Source organism: Aethalodelphis obliquidens, unplaced genomic scaffold (genome assembly GCF_003676395.1).
Source record: "Aethalodelphis obliquidens isolate GAN/ISIS:26980383/991018 unplaced genomic scaffold, ASM367639v1 scaffold95, whole genome shotgun sequence".
Taxonomy (NCBI): domain Eukaryota; kingdom Metazoa; phylum Chordata; class Mammalia; order Artiodactyla; family Delphinidae; genus Aethalodelphis; species Aethalodelphis obliquidens.
Genome location: NW_020838039.1, coordinates 2,273,200 through 2,299,923, shown reverse-complemented (window position 1 = coordinate 2,299,923; position 26,724 = coordinate 2,273,200). Strand labels below are relative to the sequence as shown.

General features: G+C 37.2%; 1 non-coding gene across 1 annotated transcript; it reads right to left on the bottom strand.

Moving 5' to 3' along the window:
- Positions 1-2,353: 2,353 nt before the first annotated feature.
- On the bottom strand, positions 2,354-2,425 carry TRNAA-UGC (transfer RNA alanine (anticodon UGC)). Its single transcript has one exon. It is a non-coding gene; the product is annotated as a tRNA-Ala (tRNA).
- Between the last annotated feature and the right edge of the window lie 24,299 nt (positions 2,426-26,724).

Genomic DNA, 26,724 nt, shown 5'->3' with positions numbered 1-26,724 from the left:
GGAGAAATGTCTATTTAGGTCTTCTGCCCATTTTTGGATTGGGTTGTTTGTTTTCTTGTTATTAAGCTGCATGAGCTGCTTGTAAATTTTGGAGATTAATCCTTTGTCGGTTGCTTCATTTGCAAATATTTTCTCCCATTCTGAGGGTTGTCTTTTGGTCTTGTTTATGGTTTCCTTTGCTGTGCAAAAGCTTTGAAGTTTCATTAGGTCCCATTTGTTTATTTTTGTTTTTATTTCCATTACTCTAGGAGGTGGGTCAGAAAGGATCTTGCTGTGATTTATGTCATAGAGTGTTCTGCCTATGTTTTCCTCTAAGACTTTGATAGTTTTTGGCCTTACATTTAGGTCTTTAATCCATTTTGAGCTTATTTTTGTGTATGGTGTTAGGGAGTGATCTAATCTCATACTTTTACATGTATCTGTCCAATTTTCCCAGCACCACTTATTGAAGAGGCTGTCCTTTCTCCACTGTACATTCCTACCACCTTTATCAAAGATAAGGTGTCCATATGTGCATGGGTTTATCTCTGGGCTTTCTATCTTGTTCCATTGATCTATCTTTCTGTTTTTGTGCCAGTACCATACTGTCTGGATTACTGTAGCTTTGTCTGAAGTCAGGGAGCCTGATTCCTCCAGCTCCGTTTTTCGTTCTCAAGATTGCTTTGGCTATTCGGGGTCTTTTGTGTTTCCATACAAATTGTGAAATTTTTTGTTCTAGTTCTGTGAAAAATGCCATAGGTAGTTTGATAGGGATTGCATTGAATCTATAGATCGCTTTGGGTAGTAGAGTCATTTTCACAATGTTGATTCGTCCAATCCAAGAACATGGTATATCTCTCCATCTATTTGTATCATCTTTAATTTCTTTCATCAGTGTCTTATAATTTTCTGCATACAGGTCTTTTGTCTCCTTAGGTAGGTTTATTCCCAGATATTTTATTCTTTTTGTTGCAATGGTAAATGGGAGTGTTTTCTTGATTTCACTTTTAGATTTTTCATCATTTGTATATAGGAATGCCAGAGATTTCTGTGCATTAATTTTGTATCCTGCTACTTTAGCAAATTCATTGATTAGCTCTAGTAGTTTTCTGGTAGCATCTTTAGGATTGTCTATATATAGTATCATGTCATCTGCTCTGCCCATTTTTTAATAGGATTGTTCGTGGTTTTGCTATTGAGTTGTATGAGTTCCTTATATATTTTCATATTAATCCCATATCAGATATGTGACTTGAAAATATTTTCTCCCATTTCATGGATTATTTTTCATTTTGTTGATTGTTTCTTTTGCTGGGCAGAAGGTTTTAGTTTGATATAGTTCCGTTTGTTGATTTTTGCTTTTGTTACTGTGTTTTTCATGTCATATAAAAAAAAAATCATCACCAAGACCAATGTCAAGGAGGTTTTTCCCTAGGTTTTCTTCCAGGAGTTTTACAGTTTCAGGTCTCATATTTAAGTCTTTAACCACTTTGAGTTCATTGTTGTGAGTAGTGTAAGATAGGGGTCCAGTTTTATTCTTCTGCATGTGATTATCCAGTTTCAGTTTTCTCAGCACCTTTTATTGAAGACACTATCCTTTCCCTATTGAATATTCTTGGCTCGTTTGTCAAATATTAGTTGACCTATATTCAGGGGTTTATTTCTGGGCTCTTGATTCTGTTTCATTGGTCTGTGTGTCTATTTTTATGCCAGTACCATACTTTTTGGATTACTTTTGTAGTATAGTTTCAAATCAGTAAGTATGATATCTCCAGCTATTTCTTTCTCAGGATTGCTTTGGCTATTTTGGGTCTTTTGTGGCTCCATACAAATTTTAGAATTTTTTTTTTTGCATTTTTGTGGAAAATGCATTAAAATTTTTAATTTTATAGGAACTACATTAAATCTATACAAAGAAACATTTTTTTTTTTCCGGTATGCGGGCCTCTCACTGTTGTGGCCTCTCCCGTTGCAGAGCACAGGCTCTGGACGTGCAGGCTCAGCAGCCATGGCTCACGGGCCCAGCTGCTCTGCGGCATGTGGGATCTTCCCAGACCGGGGCACGAACCCATGTCCCCTGCATCAGCAGGCAGACTCTCAACCACTGAGCCACCAGGGAAGCCCCACAAAGAAACAGTTTTCAATGCAAAGTTAATTAAAGGACCCCATGGGCCTGGGGCCCCCGCCAGTGTAGCAGGTGGAGTTGAATCCCTCCTATAGTGTACTCATCAGGCTACCTCTGGGAAGAAGGAGTAACTTTTTCTAATTTGCACAAAGTGCTTTATATGCAAGGATGGCCATGAATCCTGAACGCTTACATGGTTTTTTTGTTTGTTTTATTTTTCACCACGCCACTAGCCTTGTAGGATCTTAATTCCCCGAGCAGGTATCAAACCTGGGCCCCAGCAGTGCAAGTGCAGAGTCCTAACCACTGGACCACCAGGGAATTCCCCCTACATGTTTTTCTGGCCCTAATCTTGTCTCATGTGTTACCATTTTGTCTTAGTAAGTTTCTAAATTTCTTCAGCTAACTCCCTGATATAATTTGAAATCAGGAATTTTCTCAGAGCAATGAAGAACTGGATACTACTTTCAGGAAAAGCTTTTAATATATTCCCTCTTAGAGAGAACCACACTCCATATTATGGGTCTTAATGCCACTATATAAATAAATTCTGGAATAAATACTGGAAAAATCAGCAGTGTCACTCCCTACCATAGCACTTACCTAAAGAAGATGGAGAATTAGAAATCTTAGGAAACCTGAATCTGGGGCTTTGGCTTAGCCTTACCAATTCTCCCCAAAACTGGAGCCTGCTTCTGAACTTCAACAGTTAACTAAAAACCTATGTTCCCCAAGGCTCATCAGGATTTCTTTATTTTCCTCACACCTTACTGACTTTAGGATTCACTGCATGATATACCAGCTACACACTATTTCATTATGAACCTTCCACATGCTTATTCTGAAGCCAACCTATCTGGAGTCAATTGCCAGTGTCACCAGTTACTGTGTGGCCATAAACAAATTATTTAACATTTTTGAGATTTAGTTTCTTCATTTGTAAAATGGGGGTGATAACAGGCATAATTTGTATGACAATTGAATGGTTTAATATTTCAAAGTGCTTAGAACTTTAAAAAGTGCCTGGCACTCAATAAATGTTTGCACTAGTAGCAGCTGTACTCAGTCTCTTATTACCTGCTACCATGGTGTCCAAATGCTGAGCACAACATTCTGACTGGATTGTTCTCCTCTGAGTCAATCCAGCTGGTGAACCAATCTGAATCAATCTGAATCAATCTGGCTGGTGTTCCTGGTGTCTGAGTGTGACCTAACCAATTATGAGTTCAATAATCATGATAGATAAGACCATTTCTCATATTTCATATAGTTTTATATAGCCGTGGGCTATTATATGGTGTTAAAAGAACTGACTGTTCAATATATATAATGATAGACTGATGTAACAATTGGCTATATACTTCAAATAACACTTAAAGGCAAAAATTGGCTTTGTTCTTTTGAACATTAATATTTACATCTTATTCTTTTAACTGAATATTGGACTTTAGTCCAAAGAGGTGCCAACATAATTTGACTTTGAAAATTCAAAGCCTTAAAGGAACAAAAGGAAAATTTGCATATTGACACAGCACACATATAATTGTCCCCAATATTCAATATAGGAAACCAATACACAATTATTTCAGCAAATTAAAGATAATTTTTATAATATATTATAGCTATTTACCCTCCTAACAACTTTTAGAACCACAGAATATGTGGACATATGATTTTATTTACAGATCTAGTCATGCTCATTTACTTAGTCCTAGTAATAAAATCCTTGGTAGATTTCTGGGTTACCAGCCATGTGACTTTAGGCAAGTGTTGGTTTCCTCATCAGTAACAAGCAAAAATAGAATCTCTATTCATATACGTGTTGTGAGAATTGAACGAGTTAATGGTCCTTAGCCCGGTACCTGGAAGGACAAATGTTAGCATTCATCATAATCATCTTCTTCTTCTTCTTCCAAACACCTCAGTAACTCATATCTATATAATACCTTTTAACTGACAAAATAGAAGAAATAGTGAGGTGAAAAAAACAAATCTGCAATCACCTAAGCAAAATAATCAGTGCCTATGGCTGGAAAGAATTTAGGCAAATTAAGAAACCAAAAGATACTTAAATGTTTGTCTTTTTTTTTTTTTTTTAAGCTAGAGAGCATTTTAGGAGATGGGTTTTCTCTCTGGCAGCACTGCCTTATATAATTTCATAAAGGTGCAAATCATTAATACAAGACTATCCTTTAAGAGGAGCAAGAGAGCATATGAGTACTAGACCTTTCAGAAGAATAAAAGTGAAGGGGAGAACTATATATGGAACATGATTTTGCTGCCAACAAAGAAGCAAGTAGAGCCCCTTGGCCTTTCACTGTGCTAAGCCTGGTTGGAGAAGGCCTGCAGAAGCTTATAGTAGCAACTCTCAAAATGTGGTCTCTGGACCAGCAACCTCACCTTTACCTGCAATTTGTAAAAAAATACAAGCTCTCAGGCTTTATCCCTGAAACTCTGAGATTAAATTCAGTCATTCTCCTGCAAGCTAAAGTCTGAGAACCACTAGCTTACAAAAAACTCAGAAAAACAGAGAAGTAAACAGGAAGATACAACCCTCTGTGATAAGTACTCTGTACAATGGTGTTATTCCCAGGGAACTACTGGGGCAAACCAGGGGGATAACTTACTCCAATCCAGAATAGGAGGTAAGTATGAGATAAACCTTCAAATATTTATGTGAATCATTCAGCTAAAGGACGAATAAAGGACTGGCTTAGAGTCCAGAACTCTGTACTTCCATAGAACACTGAACAGAGTTCTACCATAAATAGTTATAGTTAATATTTGTTTAGCATTTCTTATTTGGCTGGAGTTATTTTAAACCCTTTACATACACTATTATATTTAATACTTAGGACATCCCTTATAAGAAAAGTAGCACTATTCTCCCTACTTTGTTGAAAGGAAACTAAGGTTTATAAAGTAAATATTCCTGAAAAGATGGGCAGGAAAATGTGATCAAGACTACATATGGAGGGTTTTGCTTTTTGTGTGGGAGGAGGTAGACCTCCCTATAGTCATAGAAGGAGAAAAGATGCATGCGGAATGGATAGGTTCATAGATTTTGTCTACAAATATCATCTACTGAGTAAAAAGCAATGACTGGAGCCCAGTCAGTACGGCAGCAGAGTCCACGATGCTAACCATTCCATTTTCCTTTTTTTTTTTTAAACATCTTTATTGGAGAATAATTGCTTTACATTGTTGTGTTAGTTTCTGCTGTATAACAAAGTGAATCAGCTATACATATACATATATCCCCATATCCCCTCCCTTTTGTGTCTCCCTCCCACCCTCCCTATCCCACCTCCTTAGGTGGTCACAAAGCACCAAGCTAATCTCCCTGTGCTATGTGGCTGCTTCCACTAGCTATCTATTTTACATTTGGTTGTGTATATATGTCAAAGCCACTCTCTCACTTCGTCCCAGCTTACCCTTCCCCTGCCCCGTGTCCTCAAGTCCATTCTCTACATCTGTGTCTTTATTCCTGAACTGCCCCTATGTTTTTCAGAACCTTTTTTTTTCTTTTTAGATTCCATATATATGTGTTAGGTTATGGTATTTGTTTTTTCCTTCTGATTACTTCACTTTGTATGACAGATTCCAAGTCCATCCACCTCACTACAAATACTCAATTTCGTTTCTTTTAATGGCCGAGTAACATTCCATTGTATATATGTGCCACATCTTCTTTATCCATTCATCTGTCGATGGACACTTAGGTTGCTTCCATGTCCTGGCTATTGTAAATAGAGCTGCAATGAACATTGTGGTACATGACTCTTTTTGAATTATGGTTTCGTCATGGTATATGCTCAGTAGTGTTATTGCTGGGTCGTATGGTAGTTCTATTTTTAGTTTTTTAAGGAGCTTCCATACTGCTCTCCATAGTGGCTGTATCAATTTACATTCCCACCAACAGTGCAAGAGGGTTCCCTTTTCTCCACACCCTCTCCAGAATTTAATGCCTGTAGATTTTTTGATGATGGCCATTCTGACAGATGTGAGGTGATACCTCATTGTAGTTTTGATTTATATTTCTCTAATGATTAGTGGTGTTGAGCATCCTTTCATGTGTTTGTTAGCAATCTGTATATCTTCTTTGGAAGAATGTCTATTTAGGTCTTCTGCCCATTTTTGGATTATGGTGTTTGTTTTTTTGCTATTGAGCTGCATGTGCTACTTGTATATTTTGGAGATTAATCCTTTGTCAGTTGCTTCATTTGCAAATATTTTCTCCCATTCTGAGGGTTGTCTTTTTGTCTTGTTTATGGTTTGCTTTGCTGTGAAAAAGCTTTTAAGTTTCATTAGGTTCTATTTGTTTATTTTTGGTTTTGTTTCCATTTCTTTAGCAGGTGGGTCAAAAAGGAACTTGCTGTGATTTATGTCATAGAGTGTTCTGCCTATGTTTTCCTCTAAGAGTTTTATTGTATCTAGACTTACACTTAGGTCTTTAATCCATTTTGAGTTTATCTTTGTGTATGGTGTTAGGGAGTGATCTAATTTCATTTTTCCATGTAGCTGCCTGGTTGTCCTAGCACCTGTGTACTCTTGCCTCCTTTATAAAAGATAAGATGACCATATGTTCATGGGTTTCTCTCTAGGCTTTCTATCCTGTTCCATTGATCTATATTTCTGTTTTTGTGCCAGTACCATACTGTCTTGATTACTATAGCTTTGTAGAAGAGTGTGAAGTCCAGGAGCCTGATACCTCCAGCTCCATTTTTCTTTCTCAAGATTGCTTTTCCTATTCGGGGTCTTTTGTATTTCCATACAAATTATGAAATTTTTTGTTCTAGTTCTGTGAAAATTGCCATTGGTAGTTTGATATGTATTGCATTGAACTGCAGATTGCATTGGGTACTATAGTCATTTCCACAATGTTGATTCTTCCAATCCAAGAACATGATATATCTGTCCAACAGTTTGTATCATCTTTAATTTCTTTCATCAGTGTCTTACAGTTTTCTGCATACATGTCTTTTGTCACCTAAGCTAGGTTTATTCTTACATATTTTATTCTTTTTGTTGCAATGGTAAATGGGAGTGTTCCTTAATTTCTCTTTCAGGCCTTCCATCATTAGTGTATAGGAATGCAAGAGATTTCTGTACATTAATTTTGTTTCCTGCTACTATAGCAAACACATTGATTAGCTCTAGTAGTTTTCTGGTAGCACCTTTAGGATTCTCTATGTATAGTATCATGTCATCAGCAAACAGTGACAATTTTACTTCTTCTTTTCTGATTTGGATTCATTTTACTTCTTTTTCTTCTCTGATTGCTGTGGCTAAAACTTCCAAAACTATGTTGAATAATAGTAGTGAGAGTGGGGAACCTTGTCTTGTTCCTGATCTTAGTGGAAATGGTTTCAGTTTTTACCATTGAGAACGATGTTGGCTGGTCATATATGGCCTTTATTATGTTGTGGTATGTTCCCTCTATGCCTACTTTCTGGAGAGTTTTTATCAAAAGTGGGTGTTGAATTTTGTAGAAAGGTTTTTCTGCATCTATTGAGATGACCATATGGTTTTTATCCTTCAGTTTATTAATATGGTGTATCACATTGATTGGTTTGCGTATATTGAAGAATCCTTGCATTCCTGGGATAAACCCCACTTGATCATGGTGTATGATCCTTTTAATGTGCTATTGGATTCTGTTTGCTAGTATTTTGTTGAGGACTATTGTATCTATGTTCATCAGTGTTATTGGCCTGTGGTTTTCTTTTTTTGTGACATCTGTATCTGGTTTTAGTATCAGGGTAATGGTGGCCTCGTAGAATGAGTTTGGGGCTGTTCCTCCCTCTGCTATGTTTTTGGAGAGTTTGAGAAGGATAGGTGTTGGCTCTTCTCTAAATATTTGATAGAATTTGCCTGTGAAGCCATCTGGTCCCGGGATTTTGTTTGTTGGAAGATTTTTAATCACAGTTTCAATTCAGTACTTGCGATTGGTCTGTTTATATTTTGTATTTCTTCCTGGTTCAGTCTCAGAAAGTTGTGCTTTTCTAAGAATTTGTCCATTTCTTCCAGGATGTCCATTTTATTGGCATATAGTTGCTTGTAGTAATATCTCATGATCTTTTGTATTTCTGCATGGTCAGTTTTTACTTCTCCTTTTTCATTTCTAATTCTACTGATTTGAGACTTCTCCCTTTTTTTCTTGATGAGTCTGGCTAATGGCTTATCAATTCTGTTTATCGTCTGAAAGAACAGCTTTTAGTTTATGGATCTTTGCTATCTTTTCCTTCATTTCTTTCTCATTTATTTCTGATCTGATTTTTTATGATTTCTTTCCTTCTGCTAACCTTGGGGTTTTTTTGTTCTTCTTTCTCTAATTGCTTGAGGTGTAAGTTTAAGGGTTTTTTTGAGATTTTTCTTGTTTCTTGAGGTAGGATTGTATTATTGCTATAAACTTCCCTCTTAGAACTGCTTTTGCTGCATCCCATAGGTTATGGGTGGTCGTGTTTCATTGTCATTTGTTTCTAGGTAGTTTTTGATTTTCTCTTTGATTTCTTCAGTGATCTCTTGGTTATTTAGTAGTGTGTTTTTTAGCCTCTATGTGTTTGTATCTTTTACAGTTTTTTTTCCTGTAATTGATATCTAGTCTCATAGCATTGTAGTCAGAAAAAATACTTGATACAATTTCAATTTTCTTAAATTTACCAAGGTTTGATTTGTGACACAAGATATGATCTATCCTGGAGAATGTTCCATGAGTGTTTGAGAAGAAAGTGTATTCTGATGTTTTTGGTTGGAATGTCCTATAAATTTCAATTAAGTCCATCTTGTTTAATGTGGCATTTAAATCTTGTGTTTCCTTATTTATTTGCATTTTGGTTGATCTCTCTATTGGTGATAGAAGGATGTTAAAGTCCCCTACTACTATTGTGTTACTGTAAATTTCCCCTCTTATGGCTGTTAGCATTTGCCTTATGTATTGAGGTGCTCCTATGTTGGGTGCATAAATATTTACAATTGTTATATCTTCTTCTTGAATTGATCCCTTGATCATTATGTACTGTCCTTCTTTGTCTCTTGTAATAGTCTTTATTTTAAACTCTATTTTGTCTGATATGAGAATGGCTACTCCAGCTTTCTTTTGATTTCCATTTGCATAGAATATCTTTTTCCATTCCCTCACTTTCAGTCTGTATGTGTCCCTAGGTCTGAAGTGGGTCTCTTGTTGACAGCATATATGTGGGTCTTGTTTTTGTATCCATTCAGCCAATCTATGTCTTTTGGTTTGAGCATTTAGTCCATTTACATTTAAGGTAATTATTGGTATATATGTTCCTATTACCATTCTCTTAATTGTTTTGGGTTTGTTTTTGTAGGTCTTGTTCTTCTCTTGTGTTTTCTGCCTAGAGAAGTTCCTTTAGCATTTGTTGTAAAGCTGGCTTGGTGGTGCAGAATTCTCTTAGCTTTTGCTTGTCTGTAAAGTTTTTAATTTCTCCGTCAAATCTGAATGCAATCTTTGCTGGGTAGAGTAATCTTGGTTGTATGTTTTTCCCTTTCATCACTTTAAATATGTCCTGCCACCTCCCTTCTGGATTGTAGAGTTTCTGCTGAAAGATCATCTGTTAACCTTATGGGATTTCCCTTTTATATTATTTGTTGCTTTTCCCTTGCTGCTTTTAATATTTTTTCTTTGTATTTAATTTTTGATAGTTTGATTAATATGTGTCTTGGCATGTTTCTCCCTGGATTTATCCTGTATGGAACTCTGCACTTCCTCAACTTGACTACTTCCTTTCCCATATTAGGGAAGTATTCAACTCTAATCTTTTCAAATATTTTCTCAGTCCTTTTCCTTTTCTCTTCTTCTTATGGGGCCCCTATAATTCGAATGTGGTGCATTTAATGTTGTCCCAGAGGTCTCTGAGACTGTCCTCAATTCTTTTCATTCTTTTTTTCTTTATTCTGCTCTGCGGCAGGTATTTCCACTATTTTATCTTCCAGGTCACTTATCCTTTCTTCTGCCTCAGTTATTCTGCTATTGATTCCTTCTAGAGAATTTAAAATTTCATTTATTGTGTTGTTCATCATTGTTTGCTCTTTAGTTCTTCTAGGTCCTTGTTAAACTTTTCTTGTATTTCCTCCATTCTATTTCCAAGATTTTGTATCATCTTTACTATCATTACTCTGAATTCTTTTTCATGTAGACTGCCTATTTCCTCTTCATTTGTTTGGTCTGGTGGGTTTTTACCTTGCTCTTTCATCTGTTGTGTATTTCTCTGTCTTCTCATTTTGCTTAACTTACTGTGTTTGGGGTCTCCTTTTCACAGGCTGCAGATCCGTAGTTCCCATTGTTTTTGGAGTCTGCCCCCAGTGGGCAAGGTTGGTTCAGTGGGTTGTGTAGGCTTCCTGGTAGAGGGGACTGGTGCCTGTGTTCTTGTGGATGTGGCTGGATCTTGTCTTTCTGGTGGGCAGGACCACATCCAGTGGTGTGTTTTGGGGTGTCGGTGAACTTATTATGATTTTAGGCAGCCTCTCTGCTAATGGGTGGGGTTGTGTTCCTGTCTTGCTAGTTGTTTGGCATGGGGTGTCCAGCACTGGAGCTTTCTGGTCATTGAGTGGAGCTGGGCCTTGGTGTTGAGACAGAGACCTCTGGGAGAGCTTTCACTGATTGATATTACATGGGGCTGGGAGGTCTCTAGTGTTCCAATGTCCTGAACTCGGCTCTCCTACCTCAGAGGCTCAGGCCTGACACCTGGCCAGAGCACCAAGGCCCTGCCAGGCACATGCCTGGTCGTTACAGGAATTCCAGTGTCTCCTTTCTCTTTCATCTCCTGACAAATAACAACCTGGTCTTTCTAGTGGCAGCAACTTCTTCCAGCCCCATTTCCATTTTACTTTTAATTACTCTTACCATAATGAATTAATATTGTCTTGTTATTTGTCTGCCACCCCTCATTAGATGGGGGAGCTCTTTAATCTCTGAATCCCAGCCAGGTTCCAGTATATAATAGGCACTCAATTAATTTTTTTGAAAATTGTGAATAAATGAATAAATAAATGATGGTAAACGTAATTTATTCTAAAGGAATCCCTTTAGTTTTTACATTTTGGTTTGGGTCCACTAAAAAGAATGTTTGTGAATATAATAGACATTTGGTTATCATCCTAACAACCATTCGACCCCTCATCCATGATGTTACATCCATGTAGTTCTAGAAAAGCTGGATTTACCTTCAGCCCCATGAATGGAGTACAAAATCTAGTGTAAGCTAATCATTGCATTCCACACTCTGAGCACTATTATTGCCTCATTCATGAGCATGTGATCTAGGCTAATACAATCAGAGAAAATCTCAGATCTTATGCTGAAAATTCTGGTATAGAGATAATCTCTGTTTCTTGGAAGTATGTGATGTACAGGTACAATAACTGGAATTGTTGTTGCTGCTTTACTATCATGAAAAAAGCAACCTGAGGAAGAAGCAGATACACAAAGGAGAATAGAACCAAAATAACTGCATTACAACTGTCCTGATCAAACTTTACTTGAAGTCCATTATTACTGCTCAGTTTCTCAATTTTTAGTAAGTTTCCTATTATTTTGGCCAGTCTGTGCTGTTTTTTACCTTTGATGCAAGCTAACATTTCCCAACTAATTTTAACAGAACACTTAATAGATTCCATTTTCTGCATCCTTTGTCTTTCAACAATTAGAACCATATGTATGTTACCTAATGCCTTAGACCTTCTATGAACTCTAGAAAACTTGATATTAAACAGTGGAAATTTCACTACCTTAACCCCAACCTCTTAAAACCCAGGACGAGTCACTGTTGCTTGTCCACCTCCAAACTAGTGCCCAAATCTGAAACCTTCTACCCTTTCTGACAACTGAATCTCTGATGCCTTGTTTTCTTAATCTTTCTATCTATAATCTATAGGAAACAGTTAATAAGCAGGTATTTTATTTGGGGCAGAATATACCTAACTATAATCTGATAAGAAATGCTATAGATTTGATACCATTCCAGAGTCAATTATTTCTAACCATACAAAATATAGTTGAGATCAGGAGTTAGCTAGTCCAAATGGCTCCAAATCATTTACTAGTCACTAATGCAATTTCTCTCATCTTCTCATGAAAATGCTCAGGAGACAGAAAAGAGAGATAAAATTTAAAACAACCTTGAAAACTAAAACTGAAAGCCTAGTGCCAGAATCTTAAATTATGTAGAGTGTAGAATGGAACTACACAGAGGAAAATGTACCTAAATTGCATCTCATGGCAGTATCGCATAGTGGTCAAAAATATGCACTCCAGATCACACAAAGGTGGATTGAATTTCATCATTACTCAGCTAGTTGAACCTGGTAAATTAAAATCTATAAAATTTTCTTTTCTGTAAAATGGGAACAATATTGTCACTATTGGGGACTGAATTGTGACCCCCCCAAAAAAATCATATGTTGAAGCCATAACCCCAATGTGACTGTACTTGAAGACAGTGTCTTTAAAGAAGTAATTAAGGTTAAATGAGGTCATACAGGTGGCAACCTCATCCAATAGGACTAGTGTCCTTATAAGAAGAAGAGATTCATAAGGAACAATACAAAAAGAGGATATTGCACTTATTAACATATATGCACTTAATACAGGAGCAATGAAATACATAAAGCAAACATTAATAGGTATAAAGGGAGAAGCTGACAATAATACAATAATAGTAGGGGATTTTAACATGCCATTTACATCAATGGACAGACCATCCAGACAGAAAATCAATAAGAAAGCACTGGCCTTAAATGATAAAAGAGACTAGTTGGACTTAATAGATATCTGCAGGACATTCCACCCAAAAACAGCAGAATACACATTCTTTTCAAGTGCACGTGGAACATTCTCCAGGATAGATCACATACTAGGTCACAAAACAAATCTCAACAAATTTAAGAGGATAGACATTATATTAAGCCTTTTTTCCCACCACAACAGTAAGAAACCAGGAATCAATTACAGGAAGAAAAATGGTAAAAGCACAAACACATGGAAACTAAATAACATGCTGCTAAAAAAAACAATATGTCAATGAAGAAATCAAAGAGAAAATCATAAAATACTTCGAGACAAATGAAAACAGAAACATAACTTTCCAAAATCTATTACAGGCCTTCCACAAAAAAAAAAAAGAGAAATCTCAAACATGCCACCTAACTTACTGTCTAAAGGAATTAGAAAAAGAACAAACAAAACCTAAATTCGGCAGAATGAAGGAAATACTAAAGATCAGAGAGGAAATAAATAGAGACATAAAATAGACAAGATCAATAAATCCAAGAGCTGGTTTTTTGAAAAGATAAACAAAAATGATAAACCTTTTGCCAAGCTCAACAAGAAGAAAAAAGAAAGGAACCAAATAAACAAAATAAGAAATGGAAGAGGAGAAATAACAACTGATATCACAGAGATACAAAAAAATCATAAGAGAACACTGTGAACAGTTACATGCCAACAAATTGGACAACTTAGAAGAAATGGACAAATTTCTAGAAATATACAACCTTCCAAGACTGAATCAGGAGAAAACAGACAGACTGAACAAAGAGATCATTAGTAATCAAATTGAATTAGTAATTTAAAAAAAAAACTCCGAGCAAACAAAAGTCCAGGACCAGATAGCATCATAGGGGACTTCTACACAACATATAAAACAGAGCTAATACCTATCCTTCTTAAGCTATTCTTAAAAAACTGAAGAGGATGGAACACTCCCAAATTCATTCTATGAGGCCACCATTACCCAGATACCAAAACCAGCAAAGATACTGCAGAAAAAAAAGAAAATTACATGCAGTCTGATGAACATAGATGCAAAAATCCTCAACAAAATATTTGCAAGCCAAATTCAATAGTATATAAAAAAGGATGAATTTTTTTAAAAAAAGGATCATTCACCCTGATCAAGTGGTATTTATCTCAGAGATGCAAGAATGGTTCAATATTTACAAATCAGTCAGTGTAATACACCACATTAACAAAAGGAAGAATAAAAATTACATGATAACCCAATAGAAGCATAAAAAAGCATTTGACAAAATTCAACATCCTTTTGTGATGGATCAAACTTGGTATAGAAGGAACATATTTCAACATAATAAAAGCCATTTATGACAAACCCACAACTAACATCACACACAACAGTGAAAAGCTGAAAGCCTTTCCTCTAAAATCAGGAGCAAGACAAGAATGCCCATTCTTGCCACTTCTATTTAACCTAGTATTGGAAGTTCTGGCAATCTGACAAGAAAAAGAAATAAAAGGTACCCAAATTGGAAGGGAAGAAGTAAAACTGTCACTATTCGCAGATGACATGATAATACTATATACAGAAAACCTTAAAGTCTCTACCAAAAATCTATTAGAACTAATAAATAAAATCAGTAAAATCGCAGGATGCAAGATTAATATACAGAAATCTGTTGCTTTTCTCTACATTAACAATGAACTATCAGAAAGAGAAAGCAAGAAAATAGTAGATGAAAGACCTATATGCTGAAAAATATAACACACTGTTGAAAGTATTTGAAAATACAAAGAAATGGAAAGGTATACCATGCTCTTGGACTGGAAGAATTAATATTGTTAAAATGTCCATACTATGCAAAATAATCTACAGATTTAATGTAATCCCTATCAAAATACCCTCAACATTTTTCACAAAACTAAAACAAATAACCCTAAAATTTATATAGAACAACAAAAGACCCCAAACTGCCAAAGCAATCTTGAGAAAAAAGAACAAAGTTGGAGGTATCACCCTCCTGACTTCAGACTATACTACAAAGCTATAGTAATCAAAACAGCATGGCACTGGCATAAAAACAAACACATAGATCGATGGAACAGAATAGAGAGCCCAGAAACAAAAACCATGCACTTGTGACAAAGGAGGCAAGAATATACAATGGAAAAAAGAGTCTCTTCAATAAGCAGTGCTGGGAAAACTGGACAGCTACATGTAAAAGAATGAGATTAGAACATTCCCTCACACAATATATAAAAATAAATTCAAAACGGATTAAAGACCTAAATGTAAAATCTGAGAAGAGAGCATAGGCAGAATGCTCTTTGACATAAATTGTACAATATTTTTTTGGATCTGTCTTCTAAGGCAAAAGAAACAAAAGCAAAAGTAAACAAATGGGACCTAATTAAACTTAAAAGCTTTTGCAAAGCAAAGGAAACCATCAACAAAACAAAAAGACAACCCACTGAATGGGAGAAAATATTTGCAAATGATATGGCTGATATAATATCCAAAATATATAAACAACTCATACAACTCAACATCAAAAAACAAACAACCTAATTTTAAAATAGGCAGACAACCTGAATAGAAGTTTTTCCAAAGATATACAAATGGCCAATAGGCACATGAAAAAATGCTAACCATCGCTAACCATCAGAGAAATGTACATTAAAACCACAATGAGATATCACCTCACACCTGTCAAAATGGCTATCATCAAAAAGTTTACAAATAACAAATGTTGTCAAGGACATGGAGAAAAGGGAACACTAGAACACTGTTGGTGTGATTGTAAATTGATGTGGCCACTATGGAAAACAGTAAAAATAGGCTAAAACTGAAAATAAAACTACCATATGGTCCAGAAATTCCACAACTGGGTATATACATCTGAAGAAAATGAAAACACTAATTCAAAAAGATACATGCAGGGGGTGCTGGGATGATGGCGGAAAAGTAAGACGCGGAGATCACCTTCCTCCCCACAGATACACCAGAAATACATCTACACGTGGAACAACTCCTACAGAACACCTACTGAATGCTGGCAGAAGACCTCAGACCTCCCAAAAGGCAAGAAACTCCCCACGTACCTGGGTAGGGCAAAAGAAAAAAAGAAAAAACAGAGACAAAAGAATAGGGACGGCACCTGCACCAGTGGGAGGGAGCTGTGAAGGAGGAAAAGTTTCCACACACTAGGAAGCCCCTTCGCAGGCGGAGACTGCGGGAGGCGGAGGGGGGAGCTTCGCAGCCGCGGAGGAGAGCACAGCAACAGGGGTGCGGAGGGCAAAGCGGGGAGATTCCCGCACAGAGGATCGGTGCCGACCGGCACTCACCAGCCCGAGAGGCTTGTCTGCTCACCCGCCGGGGCGGGCGGGGCTGCAAGCTGAGGCTCGGGTTTCGGTGGGAGTGCAGGTAGAGGACTGGGGTTGGCAGCTTGAACATAGCCTGAAGGGGTTAGTGCACCACGGCTAGCCGGGAGGGAGTCCGGGGAAAAGTCTGCACCTGCCGGTGCGCGAGGAGAGGGGTTTAAGAGCACTGCTTAAAGGAACTCCAGAGATATGCGCGAGCCGTGGCTAAAGGCACAAACCCCAGAGACGGGTGCAAGCCGCGGCTAAAAGCGCGGACCCCAGAGGCGGGCGGGAGACGCTAAGGCTGCTCCTGCCGCCACCAAGGGGCCTGTGTGCAAGCACAGGTCACTCTCCACACCACTCTTCCGGGGAGCCTGTGCAGCCCGCCACTGCCAGGTTCCCGGGATCCAGGGACAACTTCCCCGGGAGAACGCACAGTGGGCCTCAGGCTGGTGCAACATCATGCCGGCCTCTGCCGCCGCAGGCCCGCCCCACACGCCGTGCCCCTTCCTCCCCCCGGCCTGAGTGCGCCAGAGCCCCCAATCAGCGGCTCCTTTAACCCCGTCCTGTCTGAGCAAAAAACAGACGCCCTCCAGCGACCTACACGCAGAGGCTGGGCCAAATCCAAAGCTGAGCCCCTGTGAGCTGTGAGAACAAAGAAGAGAAAGGGAAATCTCTCCCAGCAGCCTCAGAAACAGTGGATTAAAGCTCCACTATCAACTTGATGTACCTGCAACTGTGGAATACATGAATAGACAACGAAACATCCCAAATTGAGGAGGTGGACTAAGAGAGAAAGGTCTATGATTTTTTCCCCTTTTCCTCTTTTTGTGAATGTGTATGTGTATGCTTCTGTGTGAGATCGTGTCTGTAGAGCTTTGCTTCCACCATTTGTCCTAGGGTTCTATCCGTCCATTGTTTTTTTTTTAATTTTTTTTCTTAAAAATTAATTTTAATTTTAATAACATTATTATACCTTTCTTTCTTTCTTTCTTTCTTTCTTTCTTTCTTTCTTTCTTTCTTTCTTTCTTTCTTTCTTTCTTTCCTTCCTTCCTTCCTTCCCTCCTTTAGACAACGAATCATCCCAAATTGAGGAGATGGACTCTGAGAGCAAGATTTATGATTTTTTCCCCTTTACCTCTTTTTGTGAGGGTGTATGTGTATGCTTCTGTGTAAGACTTTGTCTGTATAGCTTTGCTTCCAACATTTGTCCTAAGGTTCTATACGTCCCTTTTTTCTTTCTAAGTATTTTTTAATTCAATAACTTTATTATACTTTATTTTATTTTACTGTACCTTCTTTCTTTCTGTCTTTTTTCCTTCCTTCCCTCCTTCCTTCCTTCCTTCCTCCCTCCCTCCCTCCTTTCTTTCCTTCTTGCCTTCTTTCCTTCTTCTCTGCTTTCTTTCTTTCTTTCTTTCTTTCTTTCTTTCTTTCTTTCTTCCTTCCTTCCTTCCTTCCTTCCATCCTTTCTTTCTTTCTTTCTTTCTTTCTTTCTTTCTTTCTTTCTTCCTTTCTTTCTTTCTTCATACTTCTACTAATTCTTTCTACCTTTTCTCCCTTTTATTCTGAGACGTGTGGATGAAAGGCTCTTGGTGCTCCAGCCAGGAGTCAGGGCTCTGCCTCTGAGGTGGGAGAGCCAACTTCAGGACATGGTCAACAAGAGACCTCCCAGCTCCACATAATATCAAATGGCGAAAATCTCCCAGAGACCTCCATCTTAACAGCAGCTCCCAGCTTCATTCAACGACCAGCAAGCCACAGTGCTGGAAAACCTATGCCAAACAACTAGCAAAACAGGAACACAACCCCACCCTTAGCAGAGAGGCTGCCTAAAATCATAATAAGGCCACAGACACCCCAAAAAACAACACCAGATGTGGACCTGCCCACTAGAGAGACAAGATCCAGCCTCATCCACCACAACACAGGCACTAGTCTCCTCTACCAGGAAGCCTACACAACCCACTGAACCAAACTAAGCCACTGGAGACACACATCAAAAACAGGAGGAACTACGAACCTGCCGCGTGCAAAAAGGAGACCCCAAACACAGTAAGATAAGCAAAATGAGAAGACAGAGAAACACACAGCAGATAAAGGAGCAAGATAAAAATGCACCACACCTAACAAATGAAGAGGAAATAGGCAGTCTACCTGAAAAAAGATTCAGAATAATGATAGTAAGGATGATCCAAAATCTTGGAAATAGAATGGACAAAATGCAAGAAACATTTAACAAGGACCTAGAAGAAATAAAGATGAAAAAGCAATGATGAACAACACAATAAATGAAATTAAAACTACTCTAGATGGGATCAATAGCAGAATAACTGAGGCAGAAGAACGGATAAGTGACCTGGAAGATAAAATAGTGGAAATAACTACTGCAGAGCAGAATAAAGAAAAAAGAATGAAAAGAACTGAGGACAGTCTCAGAGACCTCTGGGACAACATTAAACGCACCAACATTCGAATTATAGGGGTTTCAGAAGAAGAAGAGAAAAAGAAAGGGACTGAGAAAATATTTGAAGAGATTATAGTTGAAAACTTCCCTAATATGGGAAAGGAAATAGTTAATCAACTCCAGGAAGCACAGAGAGTCCCATACAGGATAAATACAAGGAGAAATACACCAAGACACATATTAATCAAACTATCAAAAATTAAATACAAAGAAAGCATATTAAAAGCAGCAAGGAGAAAACAACAAATAACACACAAGGGAATCCCCATAAGGTTAACAGCTGATCTCTCAGCAGAACCCCTGCAAGCCAGAAGGGAGTGGCAGGACATACTGAAAGTGATGAAGGAGAAAAACCTGAAACCAAGATTACCCTACTCAGCAAGGATCTCATTCAGATTTGATGGAGAAATTAAAATCTTTACATACAAGCAAAAACTGAGAGAGTACAGCACCACCAAACCAGCTTTACAACAAATGCTAAAGGAACTTCTCTAGACAAGAAACACAAGAGAAGGGAAAGACCTAAAATAATGAACCAAACACAATTTAGAAAATGGGAATAGGAACATACATATCGATAATTACCTTAAATGTAAATGGACTAAATGCTCCCACCAAAAGACACAGATTGGCTGAATGGATACAAAAACAGGCCCCTTACATATGCTGTCTACAAGAGACCCACTTCAGACCTAGAGACACATACAGACTGAAAGTAAAGGGATGGAAAAAGATATTCCATGCAAATGGAAACCAAAAGAAAGCTGAAGTAGCAATTCTCATATCAGACAAAATAGACTTTAAAATAAAGACTATTAGAAGAGATAAAGAAGGACACTACATAATGATCAAGGGATCGATCCAAGAAGAAGATATAACAATTGTAAATATTTATGCACCCAACATAGGAACACCTCAATACATAAGGCAAATACTGACACCCATAAAAGGGGAAATCGACAGTAACACATTCATAGTAGGGGACTTTAACACCCCACTTTCACCCATGGACAGATCATCCAAAATGAAAATAAATAAGGAAACACAAGCCTTAAATGATACATTAAACAAGATCGACTTAATTGACATTTATAGGACACTCCATCCAAAAACAACAGAATACAGATTTTCCTCAAGTGCTCATGGAACATTCTCCAGGATAGATCATATCTTGGGTCACAAATCAAGCCTTGGTAAATTTAAGAAAATTGAAATTGTATCAAGTATCTTTTCCGACCACAATGCCATGAGACTAGATATCAATTACAGGAAAAGATCTGTAAAGAATACAAACACATGGAGGCTAAACAATACACTACTTAATAATGAAGTGATCACTGAAGAAATCAAAGAGGAAATCAAAAAATACCTAGAAACAAATGACAATGGAGACACAACGACCCAAAACCTGTGGGATGCAGCAAAAGCAGTTCTAAGGGGGAAGTTTATAGCAATACAAGCCCACCTTAAGAAGCAGGAAACATCTCGAATAAACAACCTAACCTTGCACCTCAAGCAATTAGAGAAAGAAGAACAAAAAAACCCAAAGCTAGCAGAAGGAAAGAAATCATAAAAATCAGATCAGAAATAAATGAAAAAGAAATGAAGGAAACAATAGCAAAGATCAATAAAACTAAAAGCTGGTTCTTTGAGAAGATAAACAAAATAGATAAACCACTAGCCAGACTCATCAAGAAAAAAAAGGAGAAGACTCAAATCAATAGAATTAGAAATGAAAAAGGAGAGGTAACAACTGACACTGCAGAGATAAAAGAGATCATGAGAGATTACTACAAGCACCTCTATGCCAATAAAATGGACAATCTGGAAGAAATGGACAAATTCTTAGAAATGCACAACCTGCCAACACTGAATCAGGAAGAAATAGAAAATATGAACAGACCAATCACAAGCACTGAAATTGAAACTGTGATTAAAAATCTTCCAACAAAGAAAAGCCCAGGACCAGATGGCTTCACAGGCGAATTCTATCAAACATTTAGAGAAGAGCTAACACCTATTCTTCTCAAACTCTTCCAAAATATAGCAGAAGGAGGACCACTCCCTAACTCCTTCTACGAGGCCACCATCACCTTGATACCAAAACCAGACAAGGATGTCACAAAGAAAGAAAACTACAGGCCAATATCACTGATGAACATAGATGCAAAAATCCTCAACAAAATACTAGCAAACAGAATCCAACAGCACATTAAAAGGATCATACACCATGATCAAGTGGGGTTTATTCCAGGAATGCAAGGATTCTTCAATATACGCAAATCTATCAATGTGATAAACCATATTAACAAATTGAAGGAGAAAAACCATATGATCATCTCAATAGATGCAGAGAAAGCTTTTGACAAAATTCAACACCCATTTATGATAAAAACCCTGCAGAAAGTAGGCATAGAGGGAACTTTCCTCAACATAATAAAGGCTATATATGACAAGCCCACAGCAAACATCATCCTCAATGGTGAAAAACTGAAAGCATTTCCACTAAGATCAGGAACAAGACAAGGTTGCCCACTCTCACCACTATTATTCAACATTGTTTTGGAAGTTTTAGCCACAGCAATCAGAGAAGAAAAGGAAATAAAAGGAATCCAAATCGGAAAAGAAGAAGTAAAGCTGTCACTGTTTGCAGATGACATGATACTATACATAGAGAACCCTAAAGATGCTACCAGAAAACTACCAGAGCTAATCAATGAATTTGGTAAAGTGGCAGGATACAAAATTAATGCACAGAAATCTCTGGCATTCCTATATACTAATGATGAAAAATCTGAAAGTGAAATCAAGAAAACACTCCCATTTACCATTGCAACAAAAAGAATAAAATATCTAGGAATAAACCTACCTAAGGAGACAAAAGACCTGTATGCAGAAAATTATAAGACACTGATGAAAGAAATTAAAGATGATATAAATAGATGGAGAGATATACCATGTTCTTGGCTTGGAAGAATCAACATTGTGAAAATGACTCTACTACTCAAAGCAATCTATAGATTCAATGCAATCCCTATCAAACTACCACTGGCATTTTTCACAGAACTAGAACAAAAAATTTCACAATTTGTATGGAAACACAAAAGACCCCGAATAGCCAAAGCAATCTTGAGAACGAAAGAAGGAACTGGAGGAATCAGGCTCCCTGACTTCAGACTATACTACAAAGCTACAGTCATCAAGACGGTATGGTACTGGCACAAAAACAGAAAGATAGATCAATGGAACAGGATAGAAAGCCCAGAGATAAACCCATGCACATATGGACAACTTATCTTTGATAAAGGTGGCAGTAATGTACAATGGAGAAAGGACAGCCTCTTCAATAAGTGGTGCTGGGAAAACTGGACAGGTACATGTAAAAGTATGAGATTAGATCACTCCCTAACACCATACACAAAAATAAGCTCAAAATGGATTAAAGACCTAAATGTAAGGCCAGAAACTATCAAAGTCTTAGAGGAAAACATAGGCAGAACACTCTATGACATAAATCACAGCAAGATCCTTTCTGACCTACCTCCTAGAGTAATGTAAATAAAAACAAAAATAAACAAATGGGACCTAATGAAACTTCAAAGCTTTTGCACAGCAAAGGAAACCATAAACAAGACCAAAAGACAACCCTCAGAATGGGAGAAAATATTTGCAAATGAAGCAACCGACAAAGGATTAATCTCCAAAATTTACAAGCAGCTCATGCAGCTCAATATCAAAAAACAAACAACCCAATCCAAAAATGGGCAGAAGACCTAAATAGACATTAATCCAAAGAAGGTATACAGACTGCCAACAAACACATGAAAGAATGCTCAATACCAGTAATTATTAGAGAAATGCAAATCAAAACTACAATGAGATATCATCTCACACCAGTCAGAATGGCCATCATCAAAAAATCTAGAAACAATAAATGCTGGAGAGGGTGTGGAGAAAAGGGAACACTCTTTCACTGCTGGTGGGAATGTGAATTGGTTCAGCCACTATGGAGAACAGTATGGAGGTTCCTTAAAAAACTACAAATAGAACTACCATATGACCCAGCAATCCCACTACTGGGCATATACCCTGAGAAAACCAAAATTCAAAAAGAGTCATGTACCAAATGTTCATTGCAGCTCTATTTACAATAGCCCGGAGATGGAAACAACCTAAGTGCCCGTCATCGGATGAATGGATAAAGAAGATGTGGCACATATATACAATGGAATATTACTCAGCCATAAAAAGAAACGAAATAGAGCTATTTGTAATGAGGTGGATAGACCTAGAGTCTGTCATACAGAGTGAAGTAAGTCAGAAAGAAAAAGACAAATACCGTATGCTAACACATATATATGGAATTTAAGGAAAAAAATGTCATGAAGAACCTAGGGGTAAAGCAGGAATAAAGACGCAGACCTCCTAGAGAACGGACTTGAGGTTATGCGGAGGGGGAAGGGTGAGCTGTGACAGGGCGAGAGAGAGTCATGGGCATATACACACTAACAAACGTAGTAAGGTAGATAGCTAGTGGGAAGCAGCCGCATGGCACAGGGATATCGGCTCGGTGCTTTGTGACAGCCTGGAGGGGTGGGATAGGGAGGGTGGGAGGGAAGGAGACGCAAGAGGGAAGAGATATGGGAACATATGTTTATGTATGACTGATTCGCTTTGTTATAAAGCAGAAACTAACACACCATTGTAAAGCAATTATACCCCAATAAAGATGTTAAAAAAAAAAATCATATTCTCCTGAAAAAAGAAAACTCTTTGATGTTGATCATTTGACTAAGGAATTGTAGTGGAAGTTTTTTAATATTGTCGTTTATTTGCATTTAATTATCCCAAAAAAAGTTGTTTTGATTCTCCATGGAAGTTTCTGTGTGTAGATTCAGTTTTTTAAACTTAGGTTCTTAAATTTTTTTTCTTTTTCTTTTTCTTTATTTATTTTTGGCTGTGTTGCATCTTCGTTGCTGCACACTGGCTTTCTCTAGTTGCGGCAAGCAGGGGCTACTCTTTGTTGCGGTGCATGGGCTTCTCATTGAGGTGGACTCTCTTGTTGTGGAGCACGAGCTTCAGTAACTGTGGCACATGGGCTCAGTAGTTATGGCACATAAGGCTTAGTTGCTCTGCGACATGTGGGATCTTCTCGACCAGGGCTCAAACCCATGTCCCCTGCACTGACAGGCGAATTCTTAACCACTGTGCCACCAGGGAAGCCCCAGATTCTTAAATTCTTAAATAAACCATTTCCTAAATATATCTCTTCTTCAGCTTTTCTGCTTGTAATTCAAAATTATCCTTGAACAATATGTTTAAAGCTATAGCCCCAGGTCTAGTTATTTCAGCATGAGTCACTTAATGACAGAAACTGAATTTTGATGAAGTTGAATAAGGATGGTTTAAGGTATTATGTTTAATATCCACTTACAGATGATTTCTGAGATAGTTTTAATTAATCTGGAGATCCTCCTTGAGAGCCTCCTATCCCTGTGAGATCTTCCTGGATTTCCAGCATGCCCAAGGCTGTTCCTGCTGCCCCATCCAGACAATCTCTACTCTCCCATCTTTCCCAAATCCACTTCTCTCCTTTCAAGAATTTCCTTGTTTGGGTCTTATCCTACAAAGTTCTAACTTTCCTGAAGAAATGGTAAAACCATTCATACTGTAAGGTATGAATTATCCCAATGGAAGATAAGTAATAAATGCATTTTGTATAGGGATGCTATGTTTTATTGATTTTTTACTCATATAATACATTGCATATGTATATATGGTACACAGTAGGCATATGTGAGGTAGAATGAAGAATTCTAGAAAAAAATGCATAAGATATCTTCCCCAAAATTTGGCTTAAAATGTAGAAATTTTTCTTCATTCCAAAGCTATTTCCTTGCTTCAGATGACCTTGAAGCAACCTTTTTCTCTGAACATACTACAGCTTCCCTCAGTGAACCATCAAGCCCCAAACAACACAGAGCAGAGCCTGGCTTTACTGCAAATAAACAAACTATTAATCATTTCAAACTACTAGGTCCCTTTAGTACAGTAGTCTACACACAGTACACACTCAATAAGTGTTATTGGAGATTATGATTAATAGTGTGAACATTAAAGGCACACAGTAGTCAATAAATACTTGTTGAATAACTTGATTTAACAGCAAATTGAGAGTGTTTAGCTAAGAAAAAATGAGTTGTTTTTTTTAATCTGGTGTTGTTTTATCAGTGGGTGGTATTTGCCATTTCTAAATCACCATCTAAAATGTGTTTTCACTTCAAACCCTACATTTTAAAAAACTGTATACCTTTATCCAATGTCATAGCAAATGTTCTACTTTCACACATCAGTTAGAGATTATAATTAAAATAACAGATTATTATAGACTTATGGCAAAATCATTTGTTGTGAAATGCATTAAAGCAGTAACTTGAAATTCATCAAGAAGACTTAATAAATTATAAATTAAATTAGCAAACGCAGACTACTCAAAACATTTTAGTATAAAATACTCCTTTCGTTTAACAATCTTTTCTAAGGCTAGATCATTTAATCCTATTTATCACAAAACAGCAATGGCAGAATATCTGCATGGATCTACATCTAAGAAGTTTTCACAAATTTAAAAACATATCTCTTTTACTGGCTTTGAAGAATAGCCCTGACTATAAAATGTGTCTTTTTCTAAATGAAAAATTATTCTTCATCGTAATATCTATGTGTTTTTATCAGTTTTACTGATTTTGCTCTCCTTCTCCCTTTGACAGAGGTAAAATAATTGAAACATCAATTCTGCAAATTAAATACAATATGAAAAATACTAGTATGCATACATATTTAATAACTGATCTCTATAGCATATACATTAATGAACACAAAAATTACATATATACCAATTTATCATACAACATGATCTTATCTAAGTACTCCATAGGACTCAAATCAAATAAACTATACCATAAGATTGGAGATCACATTTTAAACCAATTAATTTCCATAAAATTTATGTAGCCATTAAGTAGTAAAACTGAACTGCTTTAATAATCACTTAGTATTTTTTAATATACCTGTTTGAATTTCAAATTCATTGATTTTGATGAGTAATTTTTTAATGAAAATTAAATAATATTTCATAAGAGAATACTCATTGAAATTTGAGAATAACCCATAAAACTTTGAATTACTTGTGTTCCATTTTCTGGTTTATTTCCTCTTGTACCCCATCTTAGAAATCTGTCTTGCTCAGTGGCATCAAACTAATATCCATGATAAGAAATTAGCATTGAATTTTTACAGAAAGTCTTGAAAATAAAGATGTAAGGACCCAAGGAAGAAGTTCTTACTGTATCTTAGTCATCACTGTAGCTCCTGTAGCTCCTAACAACATGATGCTCTCAATGGAATTTCACTCCCTCACTCTTTCCATCACAGATATTCTGAATGCCAGCAAATATGTGCCTGGTTCTGCACCAACCACTGGGGTAAACAACAAATAAGACCTGGTTCCTTCTCCTAAGGAGGTGAGAGTCTACCAAGGGATATGGGTCATAAAGGGAATTACAATAAATTTACCATAAATGTTTGGCAAGGGACTGCAATTCACTTGAGAGGGAATGAGTCAGGCAGGGCAACAAATATCTGTGCAGTGCTGTCACCTGTTTCACCTGCTTGTAAGGCCAACTCTAATTCCATTTTTCTATGTGTTGGAACACAATATAAAATAACAGCTTACTCAGAAATGAGCCAAATGTAAAACTAAACATTTGTTTTTGATTATTGAGGAACTAGTTCTCCTGTTGTTAAAACTTTTATATTAACTACAAGCACTTCTGCTGATGGCCCCATCATTAATCCACAAATCCAGGGAGTGATGGTTCCCTAAAGGACTCATGAAAAACTTAAGATAACTGCCAAAAAAAATCCAGTTTTTTTTGTTTGTTTTTTGTTTTTGGGGTACGCGGGCCCTCACTATTGTGGCCTCTCCCATTGCAGAGCACAGGCTCCAGATGTGCAGGCTCAGCGGCCATGGATCACAGG